The sequence below is a fragment of the Ambystoma mexicanum genome, chromosome 4q (assembly GCF_040938575.1).
Source record: "Ambystoma mexicanum isolate Mex_15411 chromosome 4q, UKY_AmexF1_1, whole genome shotgun sequence".
In the NCBI taxonomy this organism is placed as follows: domain Eukaryota; kingdom Metazoa; phylum Chordata; class Amphibia; order Caudata; family Ambystomatidae; genus Ambystoma; species Ambystoma mexicanum.
In genome coordinates, this window is record NC_090928.1 from 1,298,396,647 (window position 1) to 1,298,415,465 (window position 18,819).

Here is an 18,819-nt window from a genome sequence, read left to right on the forward strand (position 1 = left end):
AGCAAGCTTAGCAAGGTATTTGGGTGCCTTAGCAACATCCTCTACCTTGAAAAAAGATTCATTAACTACAGTAATGCTGGCCCCAGTGTCTCTGATGACAGGGGTCTCCTGACCATTCACAAGAACACTGTATTTGTAATACTCTTTAGTATTGTCTGGAATGGAATTGTAGACATCTATGTTCTGCTGTTCCCACAGACCCAGGGACACTAAAGAAACACTGGCTGAGACTTTCATGGGTTCCTCAGCCACTAAGTGAAAGTTTCGACTTGCCATTGGTACTTCATCGTCTAGGGAGAAGGCTAAGGAGACAGTGTGTATCCCTGAAGGGTTACCCTTACATCTGGGATCCCCTTTCACATGGTCAATTGACCAACAAGCATAACATTTTCCAAATGTCTTTATGAATGTGGGTTTGGTCTGACCTCCTTCTGGTTTAGCACCAGGAGGTACACTAGCCAGATTCGGTTTCCCTTGTGGCTTACCCTTGTTATGTTTGTGGCCCTCTTTTGGATTGTATGTATTAGAATTCTCTTTGTTATCTTTTGTGTGTTGCTTTCCCTCATTCTACTTCTGAGTTGCCTCAGAATCCTTGTCAGTAGCCCTATTGGCAACCCACAAGGCAGCAGCCCTTGCTAACTTCTTTGGATCAATTTCCTTAGAGTCAGCCAAGTGCTGTCTCAGCTCAGGAGAGCAGGCATTATAAATAGATTCCAACATAAACAGATTTCTCATACCTTCATAAGTGTTAACTCTGTAACCCTTAATCCAACCATCTACGTTTTTCAAACATTCAGTCGCTCATGTAGCCCAAGTGGTACCATCATGCTTTTTGAGGATTCTAAACCTCTTAAGATACTGGGAAGTGGTCTTCCCAAAACTAGCTATCAAAGCTAGTTTCATACTTTCATACTCCATTCTATCTACTTCTCCCATCTCCATTACTACATCAGATGCAACTGGGGGTGGCCTAAATAAAGCCAAGGAATAAGCTGATTCCTTGTAATGTTCTGAATCCCATGGTATTGTTCAAAAGTAGCCAGCCAATCCAAAATATCAAGTTTATCCTAATACATACTTACTGCATCTTTGGGCATGCAAGGCCTCTTAGGAGTGGAAGACCTAGAAGACTCTGGGAGAGAACCATTCTCAAGAGACAACTTTTTCTTTTCAAGTTCATGATTCAACTCCATTTCTCTGAGCTTAATTTCTTGATGCTTACTTTCAGTTTGGGCTTGGATTCTTTTGAATTCCAACTCAAGTCTCATCCTCTCAAGAGAGACACATTCACGACTTAATGTTGGACCTCATGGGGTCCCTGTGGCCAAAGGTTGAGGCCTATTAGCAGGTAGAGGTAAAACAAGGCCTACATGTTGAGACTCTTCTGCCTCATCTAACTCATAAATAACATTTGAGTTGGACTCTGAAACATTATCATCCTCATCATCATTTTACACATTTGCTGCAAGGCTAGGTATTTCAGACCCACTCCTCAGACTTTGATATTCCAACAACTTTTCTATCAATTCAACCTTTTTGCCTTTTACAGTGAGATTCCTAGCTTTACACATTTCTCTCAATTGATCAACTGTTAAAGTGACCTGTATCTCCTGTCTGTAGCTTTCCATATCAGGCATAATAAAACAATTGCTTCCCTAGTGGTGCTTAGCCTTGTGAGGGTTATTTGAACAAAGGTAAGAGCAGCACTCTCAATGTAACAACTAGGCTTTATCCCACCACTGTATACCAGTGTTAGGCAGAATCACATGCAGTACCCTTTGGGAACACTACACACAATTAAGACTACAGATGTAAGCACAATCTCACCGAGGAGTCACCCACCACAACTACCTCCTGGACGTACTCCCAGCAGCTCTGCCCAATGGAACTTGCTTTCCCCCAGCCAACTCACCGTCAGGTGATGTGGATTCAAGTCTGGCTGGCCGGGTGTGCGCTTTGGTCTGGTGATTCTGTCCCAGCCCTTTTGCTCCACAGCGAGACCTCTGCCCTATTCACGGGCTGCAGCAACTGTGGAAAATTGGGACCAAAAACATTGACATCAGTAATCATCGTCAATGGATGTGTGGCATACATATCCTAAACATAACAAATCATGCTGCATGTTTGAACAATGAACTTACACACACACTGCACACACACACTCATGTACGTGCCCAGGCAAACTGCATCGCAAATTCTGCATGAGTGTAGAGTGAAGGCTGAATCACAGTTATGACACATGCACATGTGAACAAAGCACATTGTACAGTGGCAAACAACACAGCACCAAAAACAGGCTGCGCCACAATAACAATGACCAACCAACACAATAATGATATGCAGCCAGGGGCATGGCAACACCACCAGGCACCTGCCCACACAAACGTAGTCACCTATGTGCACATGTCACAGCATGACCTACAAGCAAGCAACATGTACTGGCACACATATCTGTGAACAAATTGCACATGTCAGGTGGCCAAGCATAAATGTATTGCATGTACACACATACACTTGTGTTACAAATGAAGTGAGATGAGAGGTCACATCCCCGACCCGGCGACATCAATCCATCAACTTGACAAATGAAGGCATCAATGCACATTTATCACTCTCAGTAGATGTGTCTGCATGGAGGCACTGTCATGTGTGCCACACAAGGAGTCACACATCATGCATGTCACTCACATGCCCAACATAGCATGTCCACATCTGTCATGTTCCAGCACTTGGTCCATGATCCCACACAGCATGTGCCCAAGTACAAGTCATTGATGCGTAATATGCCAATACTTATGCAAATACCAGTATCTCACACCACACACAAGCTGCAAACAGGATGTGGCATCTGCAAAAATGCATGCCACGCATACGCCGTAGAGCAACGGCCCATATGGGTACTCCCAGCAGTTTCCAGATGACTTCTCCAGGCCAGGAACTGGAAGGGGATGTCTGTATAGAACCTCTCAAGTACCCGCAGCTCTATCTGGGTGAACCAGTGACAGCCAGTATGGTACACCTCCATGGTGGGTTCCCTGCTGAGGGTTGCCACCACCTTGGAATGGCTACGGGTCCTGAGGTCCTCCCAACTTTCATAGAGGTGAAGTTGGCAGCCCTCTACCTTGATGTGGGGGTGTTGCACTCATCAGATGATGTAGATAGGGCAGACTTGGCACCCCCGTGTCATGTATGGCTTTCCTTGGTCCTGGGTAGGTGCTGTGGAGCTGTGGAGCTGTGGTGGTGTTGGTAGTGGTAGAAGTCTCAAGGACAGAAGAGGCGGTCACAGGCCCAACACAAGAGTCCAGGCAAAAGTGGGACAGCTGGCACACAAAGACAGTGCAAGTTGCAGGCAGACACTCACTCTCGATCAGGCAGCAGCAGTATACTAGTGAGCGAGGCAATGCAAGGCCGGAGGAGGCAAAAGCAGTGCTTAGGCAGGAGGAACTGTGGTGTGGGTCTTGCATCCGTAGCAGCCGATATCAGAAGAAAGGCCCTCAACACGTAACTTCCGTCCTGCGCGCGGTGACACAGTGCACCTACATGGCACGCCTACGCGGCTTCACGCCAATGACAATGTAATAAAAGGCACACACCATGCATCACTGGATGTATGCGTGAAGGTACGATCCAGACGAGTTTTGCTGATGTATTTTGGGGTGCTACACAATCCGTTTCCTTCAGATAACGCGTACTGCATTTTTGTTGTTGGAGGTTTGCCTCTGCGCCTATGCGCATGTATTTTTGTACTTTTTTAGGCCTACGGTGTGTCGTGTACACAACAGAGCATTTATTATGGTTATATCATTTATGGTGGGGGGGTAAACATTCACAGTTAGTGGGGGTGGATGACTATCAAGGGACCCGCTAGCAAATTAACGGTAAAGCAACAGTAATATTCTCAGCTGTTGCATGCAACCTGTTCATAACAATGAATACCCACTGCCTCATCCTGGGTTTTGTGCTGAAATTCTCCAATACAGGGGTGTAAGACAGCCGGGCTTTATCATTGTATTCAGAGTAGCTTTCCTTGGGGGTGTGGCTTAGCCCTGCAAGAAATGGCTGCCTAATTGTGTGCTCCCGTTCTGATGTATTTTTATTATCCTTTATTTCATGTATTGGCTTGTTTATTTCTTCATATAAGGTGATGAATACTTGATGCTAAATCCCTGGTGGTCCGTGGTATGGCTAGTTTGCAGTAGTGGAGCCTGGTCAGAGTCCTGCGCACGTTGGAGTCAGGCATGTAAGCAACAAGGTCCCGTGACTCAAGAAGCCGACATTCCTGTCAGATGTTCGGTACGCGCATCAGCCGCGATGCGCTAAATGAAAGGAAACCTCTTTTCCTCACAACACGGGCCTCAGACTTAAAGATACAGCAGCTTCTAAACTATGGCAAGTGAAATACTAATTTCTCATACTGCAGCTCAATTACAATTTATAATATATAACTTTGCAATTTGAACACTTTTGAGCATTTGTGCCCCTTCTATTCCTGGCCCCTTTCTAGCCACTTTCTCTTCTCTGTACAGATACCAAGGCTCTCAACTTCTGTGCAAAGTTGAATATCTCCAATTTACCACAACATATAAATTGACGCAATTACTAAGACCCCCTTGGAAGTGACACTTTCATGACTAAATATTTATTCCGTATTAGGCATAACATAATTCTTGCATATCAAGAAGTGCAGCTATTACCTCAAATCCCTACAGATGTTTGCCTCTATGAAACCTGTTTTATTTTCTTTACTAATGGCTGGACGCTTACATTTAGTCTGTACGGAGTGATAAGGGCTTGCTTTAACAGCTGTAACTTGATGCCAGTATCCGCCCTTTTAGCTCCTGGCCATAACTTATTAGTACCTGTCAGTATTAAATTAACTGTTGGGGTGTCGTTAGGTCTGCCTTCTCAATATGGCCCCAATGCCAAGGAAATACCAGCCTCTCCATCAAACAAGAGACAGAAGAGTGAGTCACTGACCCCTAAAAAAGATAACTCCTGACTCTACCATGCAAGCTATCCTTACGGATATAAAGGCCCTAAAACCCTGTATGGAGGCAACTAATGTTAAACTACAGCAAATTGATGACAGATGGTCTGCTTTTAAAGCAAGAATTTATGAAGTCGAGCAGAGTGTTAGCAATACGGAAGACATCACGGTCAGAGTTCAGGTGCTTGAAAACACAGTTAAATCCCTGCAGAGGCACACTGAGAATCTCGAAAACCGCAACAGAAGGAATAATCTACAAATTGTTGGTCTGCCTGAAGGTATTGAAGGAAACAATCCGATTCTATTCGTCAACACTCTTCTAATGAAGCTCCTAGAACTCACATCATCAGTTCAACTAAACATCCAAAGAGCTCACCGAATTGGACCTATGAACTTAATACAGCCTTCCGGCTGTACCAGCAACAATTCATCCAGGACCTTCATATTTGTTTTACTGGACTTTACGCACATACTTCTGATCTTGGAAAAAGCTAAATCAATAAAACAACTTGCATGGAATGGAAGAAGGATTTTCATTACCCAGGATGTGTCCAATGCTACAGCAGCTAGAAGGAAAGAGTTGTTCGCTCTTAGGCCTGCACCTAAACAGCTCAATGCAAAATATGGCATTATTCACCTGGCTATTCTTCAAGTTACTCTTAATGGCCACACATCAACCTTCCATGACCCTATTACCTTAAGACAATTCATTCAAAATTAGAGAAGAGACGATATGGATACTACAAAGCCACCTGCTTAACGGTCATCATCTATTCTTCTTTTATCACTACTGACTTTGCCATTTCATTACCTATTCAGAGCGGTGTGTACGGTTGGCCGTTTCTCCAGAGGCTCTCCCACCCCCTTTTTCTTATTAAGTTTCTACATGGTTTGATGTGCCCACTTCCTGTTAGCCACAACCGCTCTTCATGTTTCTCTTTTTAAGTCTTATATCATCCATGTTGATTTTGTTGGTCTCCCCAACCCACTCATGTGTCCTCCCTTATGTGTCCTGGTCAAGTGTGCTCATGAAGTCTATCACCTTCTTTAAAGTAATGTTCAGCTTTTGGATGATTTAACTTCCATAATGCTTCGTATGTTACTCGCTACTATCACATTATTAAGTTTTGTTTTTGTTTTTTTATACTGTTGTAACCTCATACTTTCAATGTAACAATGTGGAATGTTAAAGGGTTGCATAACGCTATTAAGAGGCAGGAAATTCTCCCCCACCTTAATAGAACTGAGCCCTCCATCACCTGCGTTCAGGAATCCCATCTTTCCAAGGCAGAAGCAGCTAAATGTAAGCGTCATTGGGTTGGTCAAGTCTTCTCGAGTGCTGCCAATGGAAAGAAAAATGGCGTCATTACCCTAATTAATACGAAATTTAATTGCAAGACACTAGCGAATTAATCTGACGATATTGGTAGATGGGTTATTGTGAAACTTTTAGTTAATTCCACTGAATTTACAATCCTCAACATCTAAGCTCCCACATCATTGGAACCTTTCTTTTGGGCACAATTTAGAAATCATGTTTTCCTCTCTAATCCCAACAACCTGATTATTTGTGGGGACTGTAATGAGATTATAGACCCACACATGGACAGGAAATCCAAGGTTCATTATAAATTTACTAAATCCCATAAGCAATTTACCAAATTTATTTCAGAATTAGGCCTTATTGATACTTGGCGGATCACACATCCTTCCGATTTTGAATTCTCGTTTTTCTCCAGTCCTAACCAAACTCTCTCTAGATTAGACTATATTTTCATATCTAAATCCCTAGCTAGATCCCTTTTAGATGCCAAAATTGATTGTATTGCAGATCATGCACCTGTTCACATACAGCTTTCTTCACCACAAGAGCCTAGAAACTTGAATAGATGGAGATTCAATACACCCCTGCTCAAAGATGAAGCATTTGCCTCCTTCATAACACAACAACATAATCATTACTTCTTAGAAAATTTAAGCTAAAACACCACAGTCTCTAACAAATGGGACTGCTACAAAGCGGTCCTCCGAGGACCCATGCTGCCTCATTACGAGGTGGCCGGTAAGGGGTTAACGGCGCCGGTAAAGACGCTAGAGCCGTTAGCCCCATACCGCCCTATTACGAGGTCCCCTTGCAGGACCCTCTCTGGACATCTGGTTTTACCAGACGTCCTTAGCGGATCCCACGAGGGGGCCAGCATGCATGCTCCCCATTCCCATTGAGCCCTATGGGGGCTCAAATGGGAATGAGGATGGTCCGGGTCCGGGTTCCCTGAATGGGGAAATACTGGGCCCTCCAAAGTCGGAATGGCCCGGTATTTCCCCATTCAGGGAACCCGGACTCGGATCCGAGTTTGGAGGCAGCCTCCAAACTCGTAATGAGGCCCATAATCTTCTTTGTAGCCAATAAAAAGAAAATGCTTAAATAGGAGTCAGAAAATGGGCCTCATTAGTACCCTGGTGGTCCCCTAATGAACTGTGCCGGTACGGGACCGGCACCGTTCATTACGGGCTGCCCTATTATGAGGACTGTGGCGGGACCCGCTAAGGAATGCCTGGTCAGACCAGGTGTGCTGAGCGGGTCCCGCTAGTAGTCCAGGATGCTAACAACGGGCCCGTCATTAACGGGCCCGTTGTTAGCATCATCCCCATTCCCATTGAGCCCTATGGGGCTAAAATGGGAATGGGGATTAATTTTTACCAGATCCCAGAAAAGGGCAATTACCGGGTCCACCAAGGACGGCATGACCCGGTTATTGCCCTTTTCTGGGACCCAGTAAAAAATAATTACCAGCAGCAGCCGTGCCCTTAATAAGGACACGGCTACGATCTTTAAAACACGTAAAGCTCTCCAATCTCAATATTCTCATCTTCAAATCCATTATCAAACCTAGAATTCAATATAATAAAATTGTAACACAATATTCCTGTGATAACCTATTAAAATATAAAGCAGAAATATAACAACTTTCTAATAGAATGAGAAAATCTTTACCGTAATACCTAAACATTAAAAAAGGGAAATCTACTATTACCGCTATTAAGGATTGCTCAGGTAATAGAACATTCTCAGATAAAGAAATTATGAAAGTCTTCTCTGATTTTTATAAGAAACTGTATTCTTCTGAAGCACCTCCTAATGAAGAGTTAATTCGAAAGTTCCTGCAAAATACACCTCACTCCTCATATCCATCAACTAAACTTCAATTACTTTAGGCTTCCCTATCCATTGGTGAAATCTATAAAGCTATCAAAGATCTCAAGAAAGGCAAAGCTCCCGTCCCGATGGATTCCCAAATGATGTCTTTGCACACTTCAAAGATCTTTTAGTACCCAAACTTAATGAACTCTTTTCTCAATTCACATTAGATGCTGAGGCTAGAGGCACATTTTTATTTCCCAAATCTGGTAAAGACCCTGAATTCCCCCAAAAGGTATAGGCCCATCTCCCTTATTAACCCTGATTGTAAAATCTTTGCAAAAATGTTGGCCAATTGACTCCTATTGGTAACGCCCAAACTCGTTAAACAGGATCAAGTAGGTTATATTAAAAGTAGATTATCTTCTTCAAACATAAGATTGGCTCTAGATTGTTTAGACTCTATTCGTGGTTCCAAAGTCCTATATGCAGCGGTTGCTCTAGATACTGAGAAGGCTTTTGATCGGGTCGAATGGAGGTATATGTTTGAAACCCTCAAATGACATGGTCTTAATTCCCCATTCCCGCCATTCCTGTAGCTCTCTGGCCATCCTCTCTTGGGCCTCTTCCTGCTCCCACGTGCAAGGCTAAAAACCTCAGGGTCATCTTCGACTCTACAATCTCCTTCTCTCCTCACATCTCTGACATCTCTAAGAAGTCACACTACCAGCTGCACCTCCTCAGAGTTATTCTTCTTTCCTCTCCTTCCCCTAGAAGCTCACTGTCTCCGGAGCTCTGTTTCTCTCTAGGCTGGACTATTGCAACAGCCTCTTTCTAAATCTGCCTGCTTCTACTCTCCGCCCTCTGCAACTTATCCAGAACAGGACTGTGAAACTTGTCCTTGGCCTCAAACCCAGGGATCATATCTCTCCAGGACTGAAATCTCTGCACTAGCTCCCAGTGGCTGCGAGGATTAAGTTCAAGACCCTCTGCATCATCCACAAGGCCTTCTGGGGCATGGGGCCTCAATACCTTCAACTCTCTCTCCCTAAATACCTTCCTTCTCGAGCTCTTCGCTCATCCACCTCAAACTCCCTCAGGGTCAGTCGCTTCTCCAAGCAACGTGTTGGTGGTAGATCTCTTTCTTCGACTGGGGCCTCCCTCTGGAACAGCCTCCCTGCCTCCCTGAAACTTGAGGAGAATCATCTGCGGTTCCGGAAGCACCTCAAAACCTTTCTCTTTGCTTCTGCTTTTTCTCCTCTTCTCCCTTGCTGACTTTCTGGCTGACACTGAAACTGCACTGGTTCCTGGTCACCCTCTGATCTCGGGCCCAGGTCCCCTCCCCTGCCAGTTGCACTCCTGCACTGCCTTCCCGGCAACCCCCGCACCTGGGGACTGTTTCCTGTATCCCTACAATCCCTTTACCAGCACTTGACACCTGATGCCTGCACTTACCCCTGCACTTGCCACCTGCTGGCCGTACTTTACTTATTGTTTATTTTGTTTTCCTCCTACCCCATGTACTGCACTGTCCTCTCCCCCTCTGCACTTCTCCTCCCTCCCTTCCCATGCACTTGTGCAATCTGAATGACACCTAGTCTAGTAGGATCGTTGTCTGTCCTCGCTTTGTTCCCCTCCCTGGCCTTGCCGCGCCTTGAAAAGCTTGTGTATAGGCGCGTTATAAATGCCATATCATATCATATCATAAACATGGTTAAAGTTCTTTATCCAAATCCGAAGACCTCCATTTTCAATAATGGACATATATCCCCTTCTTTATCTTTATATAGAGGTACACGCCAAGGTTTCCCTTTGTCTCCCCTCTTATTTATCCTAGCCCTTGAACCCTTTTTAGAAACAATATGAATCTAAGAAATATAAAAGGTACAAACTGTGGTCATGTGCAAATCAAATTAGCTGCATATGCTGATGACATTCTATTGCTACTCAAATATCCTATATAACGCTGCTTTACCACATGTTTGAGATATCATATCACAGTTCTCGGTTATTTCTTGATATAAACTAAATTCGGACAAGTCGGAAATGTTATCTCTAAACGTGCACTGTACTAAACACCATGGCCCTCATTACGACCCTGGCGGAATCCGCGGTGCTAAATGCACCGCGGAGCATGGCGGAAAGCCGCCGATAGCGCCATGGGGGTTGGCGGATTTACCACCCCATGCCGACCTTGGCGGAGCGGTAAATCCCCAATCCCCATTTTACCCTTCCCCATTCCCATTCTTGCCCCATAGGGTATAATGGGAGTGGGGAAGGAGTTAATTACGCCGCCGTAAAGTACGGCGGCGTAATTAACAACGAGGTCCCTTAGCGCCATGGTTTTCTCCGCCCGGTAAAACCAGGCGGAGAAAACCTCCATGGCGCTAAGGGAACTCGTAGTACGGCGGACGGGTCCGCCGCGATTAGCGCTGGCGGAAACCCACTCCGCCAGGGTCCTAATGAGGCCCCATGTATTCGTTTCAGGCATGAAATGGGGTCCAAATGGCTTCAAATACCTTTGTATACATATCTCCTCCTCTGTCAAAGATGATATTAAACTCAACACTGCTTCTCTTCTCTCTAGGATCGACAACTCACAAGTTCCTGGTCTCCTTTTTTGCTGTCATAGTGGGGTAGATTAGAATCCATTAATATGATGATTTCACCAATAATTCTGTATCTTCCCTCTTCTTATTTCAAATCCATTGACAAACGTTTGGCAAAATTTCTTTGGGGGAAAAAGAAACATAGCATTTCTCTAATGAAACTCAAATTACCACGGACTGCTGTAGGGGTTGGATTTCCAAATTTTCTGAATTATCATATAGCCTTTGTGTTGAAGCAAGTTCAGTTATGGTTCTCCTCTGAATCCTCTAATAATGTACCCCGATGGATATGCCTAGAGAGAGTGATGTTATTCCCTCTAAGTCTGGCTGATTGCTTTTACATTAAAGCCAAGACTAAATGTATTCATTGTATAAGTGTAATTTTGTTTGCTCGCTACCTCAGAAAGTATTTATTCCCCCCTACACCTAAATCTCATCATTACATCTCATCGTACATCTGGTTCAAATCCTTAACCAGAATTGGAAAAAAAAAAATTTTTGGGAGATCATGGCTCTCTCTGGGAATCACATATCTTGATCAACTTTTTGTTCAGGGTTTTCCAGTTAAATTTAATGATCCTTTTAATAGATTCAATATTCCACTCTCATTCATGCAACAATTCTTATCCATTTTGGATGCTATTGTTAAGAATTATGATTCTCTCATTAACAAAACTATTGCTCCTAACACTGATAGACTACAATCCCTCTACAAGTCGTTTTGAATCTGCTTCTACATACTATAAAATTCTTCAGCAAAGTTTTTTGACATGTAGCTTGCAGGATTGTCTCTCAGCTTGGCATCGAGACTGCATGCCAGTGGACAATCAACTGGAATGGCCTAAAGTTTTGAACCACATTTCTAGAGTCACTACTGCAGCTAATGTACTAGAAACGATGTATGCTTTTCATCATAGAGTGTTCATTACACCCTCACTTCTTTTTGGGTGTGGACTTGCACAGAATGACAACTGCTGGAGCTGCCATCAATCTCCTGGTTCCTTTATACATATGGGGCCTTATTACAAGGTTGCTGGTCCGGATACAACGGTACCAGTAAGCTTACTGGTACCGTTGGATCCGGACCGGCAAACTCTGAGTTGTGCCACGGGTGCCTTTCATTCTGCCAGGTCTGACCTGGCGAAATGAAAGGCATCTGCAAGCACAGAAAGCCTGTAGCACTGGCACGGTAATGAACCATGCCGGTGCTACAGGTATCCCGGCTCCGGCACCCGTGAAAAGGGCAATTACTGGGTCCGGCGGGGCCGGAATACCCCGGTACTTGCCCATTCGTGGGTGCCAGATTTTCTTGCCGGTTTGGAGGTAGCCTTGCCGGTTTTACTGGCAAGGCTATCTCCAACCTTGTAATGAGGCCCATGGTCTTGTAATATTCATTTGTCTCGGCCTTTCGGCTTCATGTTTGGGATACCATCAAAAGAGTTTTTAACATCTCAACCAACTTTTGCCCTCTAGTTCTCTTTGCCAGAATCTCTAGTGTTCAAAATATCACATGTATACATGAATGTTCTTTGTTTTATCTGTTTAGTATGTTAGCTATTAGAGTAATTACATCCAACTGGAAGAATCTAGATAAACTTAATTCCAAAATGTGGTGGAACTCAGTGATACTCATTACGAGTTTGGAGGCAGCCATGCCCTTATTAAGGGCATGGCTATGCCCAAACTCGGGTCCTGGTTCCCTGAATGGGGAAATACCGTGCCATTCTGACCTTGGAGGGCCCGGTATTTCCCCATTCAAGGAACCTGGACCCGGTACATCCCCATTCCCATTCGAGCCCCCATAGGGCTCAATGGGAATAGGGAGCATGCTAACAATGGGCCTGTTAATGACAGGCCCGTTGTTGGTATCCTGGGCTGCTTGCCTGATTTTACCAGGCGTCCTTAGCAGGACCCGCAAGCAGACCTAGTAATGATGCGGTAGGGGGTTAATGGCACCGGCAGCTCTACCGGCGCCGTTAACCCCCTATCGCCAGGGTCGTAATGAGGACTAGATTTGGGGTCATTACAAGGTAGGAGGTAACCATGCCGCCATTAGTGGCATGGCTTCCCCTTTCCCGTGTACCGGGTCTGGGTTCCTCGAATGAGGAATTACCGGGCCATTCTGACCTTGGAGGGCCCGGTAATTCCTCATTCGAGGAACCATTCCCCATTCCCATTCGAGCCCCCATCGGGCTCAATGGGAATGGGGAGGGTTAGCACCCTGGTCTGCTCATGGGACCTGCTAAGGGTGCCTGGTAAAACCATTACCGGCGTCATTAACACCTTACCGCCAAGGTCGTAATGACCCCCATAGTCTTGTCCATAACTGTATTTGTCGCCACTCACCTCAAAAATTGAAAACTTCTAATGGCTAATGAATAAGTATTCATGCAAGGATTCTTCTCACTTCAATGGTTAAGTTTCATATTCTTACTGCCTTCTTTTCAAAACTGGTGTAAGATTGAATGTTCTTGTCTTCCTCTTTTTTTGATTTGGTTTCAATAAAAACATCTTTAAACTCAGAGTAGCTTTCCATGCGAACCTTCTAGAATAATGTGCAGTGTGAAGTATGGACCTAAAGAGGCCGGCAGATGGAGCCCGACTCACACACTACAGCGTGTCTGCCAGCGGTGCGCGCTAAACATAAAAGAAAGGAATAAATAAGCAGAGAAATCATCTCACTCTGAAAGAAGATCCTTTTTAGGAGAGGGAGCCAGCCACCACACACCGCCTATCCTGAGCAATCTCCCGCCCGCTCTTTCTTAAAAGGAATCTAATGACCAGGGCCACTAAGCTGGCATTGAACACAGCCGCTTGGCAGCAGGCATGGAGATGATGAAGGAAGTGACGTAGTCTTGCCCGGTTGGAATTATTTCAGCCAGCTGTGGAGCATTTGATGGAAGTTTCACTGAAATTGCATGAAAACACATATTGGCAATGCCAACAGTTTGGGCTAAAGTTCATTACTTTCTTGGTGCCTAGAAGAGCCTGGTTAGCTTGACACCAGCAGCCACCGGGAGCTACTTTTGGCTCCCCAGGCTAACACATGCTGAACAAACACAACTATGTGACTCTGCGCATTTGGGACAATCTATACATACACATTAGGGCACATCTAAAACACAAGCAATCCTAGATTCTGGACAGAATGATGTTTTTGCCTTCTTCTGTGGAAGTTGGCTTTGTGGCGCTATGGACTGGCTTCTTGTTGCCGAGTGGCAGCGCCTGGTCACTGGTTAATGTTGGATACCCAGAATATGCACTTAGCTGCTGCTTCGCCAGTCCCAATTGGGAGGCGAAGCCCCGCTTGCTCTTTGCCTTACCTTGCAGCCCACTGGGAGTGTTTCCTTTCCTCAGGCACACGATGGGACCATTCAGAGAGGCCGCCTCTGAACCATGTCTGATTGCCACGCATTTGCAACATCCCTGCATGTAGGCTCTCTCTGAGTGATTACTAATCTGTGCATTGCTGGCTAAATAGGGAGGATATGTTGATTACGGTGAAGATACATGAATTATAGAAGCACATTTAAAATAGTTTTTTTTATTATTAATACGTATTTTTTTAGTGTGGAATGTCATTTATTAATACAACTATTGGGGGGAATACTTGACAAACCATTTGTTATTCGGAGGAATAGCATGTATGTTAGGTACACCCCTAAAAGTAGGACATGTTTTAAAGTTGTTGAACAATTGCGCACCTGCTTTGCTGTGGGGGGGCGGTCGGGGTGAAGAGGTGCATTCACACACTGAGCTACAAATGTCTGAGGCCAGTGACAATATAAAAGAATTGTACAGTGAGCCATTGTTGAAAGGTGAGAAAGTGGGGGTTTGGAGCATTGCTTCCCTTATCTGCACAGGGAGGGGCTGAATGGCGATCTTAGATTCTCCTGGACCTGCTGGCGGACCTACTGGCTGTCGCCATTGTGCCCGCCCGAGTACTGGAGCTGCCCCTCAGAGGGCAGCGCAAGGGTGGAGCAGTCCAGGTCTATGAAGTGCTGCTGGCCCTGCACCATGCGGATGTAGAGCCATAGCAGCGCCTGGGGATGCAGCTGTGGCCATTGCCTGGCCCAGCACCATCCAGATGTAGCCATGGTCGGCGCCCAGGGAGGCAGGTGTGGTCAGTGCCTGGCTCAGCAGCATCCGGATGTAGCCATAGCGGCACCCGGGGAGGCATATGTGGCAATTCCCTTGCCCAGCACCATCCAGATGTAGCCATAGCAGCGCCCGGGGATGCAGTTGTGGCCATTGCCTGGCTCAGCAGCATCCGGATGTAGCCACAGGGGCGTGGTTCCATGTCATTTCATCGCAGGATGTTTTTTGCAGGGTTTTTTACCGCAATTTTTTTAACACAAAAACATCAAAAAATGTTTACATTATTTTTGGGAGGGATTCCCCCAAACCACTGGTTTTCTTTAATTTGTGTTTTTCCCCAAACACCCACACCCCATATATATAATTTACTAACCCCGCCCTAAAAAATTCGATGAGTTTTTTCCTAAAAAAATGGTGGTAAAAAAACCTGTGAAAAACATCCCGCGATGAAAGGATGTCGTACCAGCAGCGTCCGGGGAGGCAGGTGTGGCCATTGCCTGGCCCAGCACCATCTGGATGTAGCCATAGCGGCACCCAGGGATGCGGTTGTAGCCATTGCCAGGTCCAGCACCATCCGGATGTAGCCATAGTCGGCGCCCAGGGAGGTAGGTGTGGCCATTGCCTACCTCAGCAGCATCTGGATGTAGCCATAGCAGTGCCTGGGGAGGCAGGTGTGGCCATTGCCTGGCCCAGTACCATCTGGATGTAGCCATAGCAGCGCCCGGGGAGGCAGGTGTGGCCAGTGCCTGTCCCAGCACCATCTGGATGTAGCCGTAGCGGTGCCCGGGGAGGCAGGTGTGGAAATTGCCTGGCCCAGCACCATCTGGATGTAGCCATAGTCGGCACCCAGGGAGGTAGGTGTGGCCATTGCCTGGCCCAGCACCATCTGGATGTAGCCATAGCAGTGCCGGGGGAGGCAGGTGTGGCCATTGCCTGGCCCAGCACCATCTGGATGTAGCCATAGCGGCACCCGGGGAGACGACCATCCAGATGTAGCCATAGCGGCACCCAGGGAGGCAGATGTGGCCATTGCCTGGGCCAGCACCATCCAGATGTAGCCATAGGAGCGCCCTGGGAGGCATGGGTGGCCATTGCCTGGCCCAGCACCATCTGGATGTTGCCGTAGCAGCGCCCAGGGAGGCAGGTGTGGCCATTGCCTGGTCCAGCACCATCCGGATGTAGCCATAACGGCAACCGGGGAGGCAGGTGTGGCCATTGCCTGGCCCAGTACCATCTGGATGTAGCCATAGCGGCATGGTTCCATGTCATTTCAGGATGTTTTTTGCAAGAGATTTATTTTATGAAAAACCATCGCATTTATTTTTACATTATTTTTGGGGGGATTCTCCCCCCACACTCCCTGTTTTCATTAATTTGTATTTTTCCCCAAACACTCACACCCCATATATATAATTTACTAACCCCCCCTAAAAAATTCAATGAGTTTTTTTCCCCAAAAAAATTTGTGGTAAAAAACCCATGAAAAACATCCTGCGATGAAAGGATGTCGTACCAGCAGCGTCTGGGGAGGCAGTTGTGCCCATTGCCTGGCCCAGCACCATCTGGATGTAGCCATAGCAGAGCCAGGGTAGGCAGGTGTGGCCATTGCCTTGCCCAGCACCATCTGGATGTAGCCATAGTGGCGCCGGGGAGACGACCATCCTGATGTAGCCATAGCGGTACCCGGGGAGGCAGATGTGGCCATTGCCTGGGCCAGCACCATCCAGATGTAGCCATAGGAGCGCCCTGGGAGGCATGTGTGGCCATTGCCTGGCACAGCACCATCTGGATGTAGCCATGGCGGTGCCCGGGGAGGCAGGTGTGGCCATTGCCTGGTCCAGCACCATCCGGATGTAGCCATAGCGGCAACCGGGGAGGCAGGTGTGGCCATTGCCTGGCCCAGCACCATCTGGATGTAGCCATAGCGGCATGGTTCCATGTCATTTCAGGATGTTTTTTGCAAGAGATTTATTTTATGAAAAACCATCGCATTTTTTTTTACATTATTTTTTCGGGGGATTCTCCCCCCAGACCACCTGTTTTCATTAATTTGTATTTTTCCCCAAACACTCACACCCCATATATATAATTTACTAACCCCCCCTAAAAAATTCAATGAGTTTTTTTTCCCCAAAAAATTTGTGGTAAAAAACCCACGAAAAACATCCTGCGATGAAAGGATGTCATACCAGCAGCGTCTGGGGAGGCAGGTGTGGCCATTGCCTGGTCCAGCACCATCCGGATGTAGCCATAGCGGCAACCGGGGAGGCAGGTGTGGCCATTGCCTTGCCCAGCACCATCTGGATGTAGCCATAGTGGCGCCCGGGGAGACGACCATCCTGATGTAGCCATAGCGGTACCCGGGGAGGCAGATGTGGCCATTGCCTGGGCCAGCACCATCCAGATGTAGCCATAGGAGCGCCCTGGGAGGCATGTGTGGCCATTGCCTGGCCCAGCACCATCTGGATGTAGCCATAGCGGCGCCCGGGGAGGCAGGTGTGGCCATTGCCTGGTCCAGCACCATCCGGATGTAGCCATAGCGGCAACTGGGGAGGCAGGTCTGGCCATTGCCTGGCCCAGCACCATCTGGATGTAGCCATAGCGGCATGGTTCCATGTCATTTCAGGATGTTTTTTGCAAGAGATTTATTTTATGAAAAACCATCGCATTTTTTTTTACATTATTTTTGGGGGGATTTTCCCCCCATACCCCCTGTTTTCTTTAATTTGTATTTTTCCCCAAACACTCACACCCCATATATATAATTTACTAACCCCCCCCTAAAAAATTCAATGAGTTTTTTTTCCCCAAAAAATTTGTGGTAAAAAACCCACGAAAAACATCCTGCGATGAAAGGATGTCGTACCAGCAGTGTCTGGGGAGGCAGGTGTGGCCATTGCCTGGCCCAGCACCATCTGGATGTAGCCATAACGGCACCCGGGGATGCAGTTGTGGCCATTGCCAGGTCCAGCACAATCTGGATGTAGCCATAGTGGCGCCCGGGGAGGCAGGTGTGGCCAATGCCTGGCCCAGCACCATCTGGATGTAGCCATACTGGCGCCCGGGGAGGCAGGTGTGGCCATTGCCTGTCCAAGCACCATCTGGATGTAGTCATAGCGGCATGGTTCCATGTCATTTCAGGATGTTTTTTGCAAGAGATTTATTTTATGAAAAACCATCGCATTTTTTTTACATTATTTTTGGGGGGATTCTCCCCCCATACCCCCTGTTTTCTTTAATTTGTATTTTTCCCCAAACACTCACACCCTATATATATAATTTACTAAACCCCCCTAAAAAATTCAATGAGTTTTTTTCCCCAAAAAATTTGTGGTAAAAAACCCACGAAAAACATCCTGCGATGAAAGGATGTCGTACCAGAAGCGTCTGGGGAGGCAGGTGTGGCCATTGCCTGGCCCAGCACCATCTGGATGTAGCCATAGCAGCACCAGGGGAGGCAGGTGTGGCCATTGCCTTGCCCAGCACCATCTGGATGTAGCCATAGTGGCGCCCGGGGAGACAACCATCCTGATGTAGCCATAGCGGTACCCGGGGAGGCAGATGTGGCCATTGCCTGGGCCAGCACCATCCAGATGTAGCCATAGGAGTGCCCTGGGAGGCATGTGTGGCCATTGCCTGGCCCAGCACCATCTGGATGTAGCCATAGCGGCGCCCGGGGAGGCAGGTGTGCCCATTGCCTGGTCCAGCACCATCCGGATGTAGCCATAGCGGCAACTGGGGAGGCAGGTCTGGCCATTGCCTGGCCCAGCACCATCTGGATGTAGCCATAGCGGCATGGTTCCATGTCATTTCAGGATGTTTTTTGCAAGAGATTTATTTTATGAAAAACCATCGCATTTTCTTTTACATTATTTTTGGGGGGATTTTCCCCCCATACCCCCTGTTTTCTTTAATTTGTATTTTTCCCCAAACACTCACACCCCATATATATAATTTACTAACCCCCCCTAAAAAATTCAATGAGT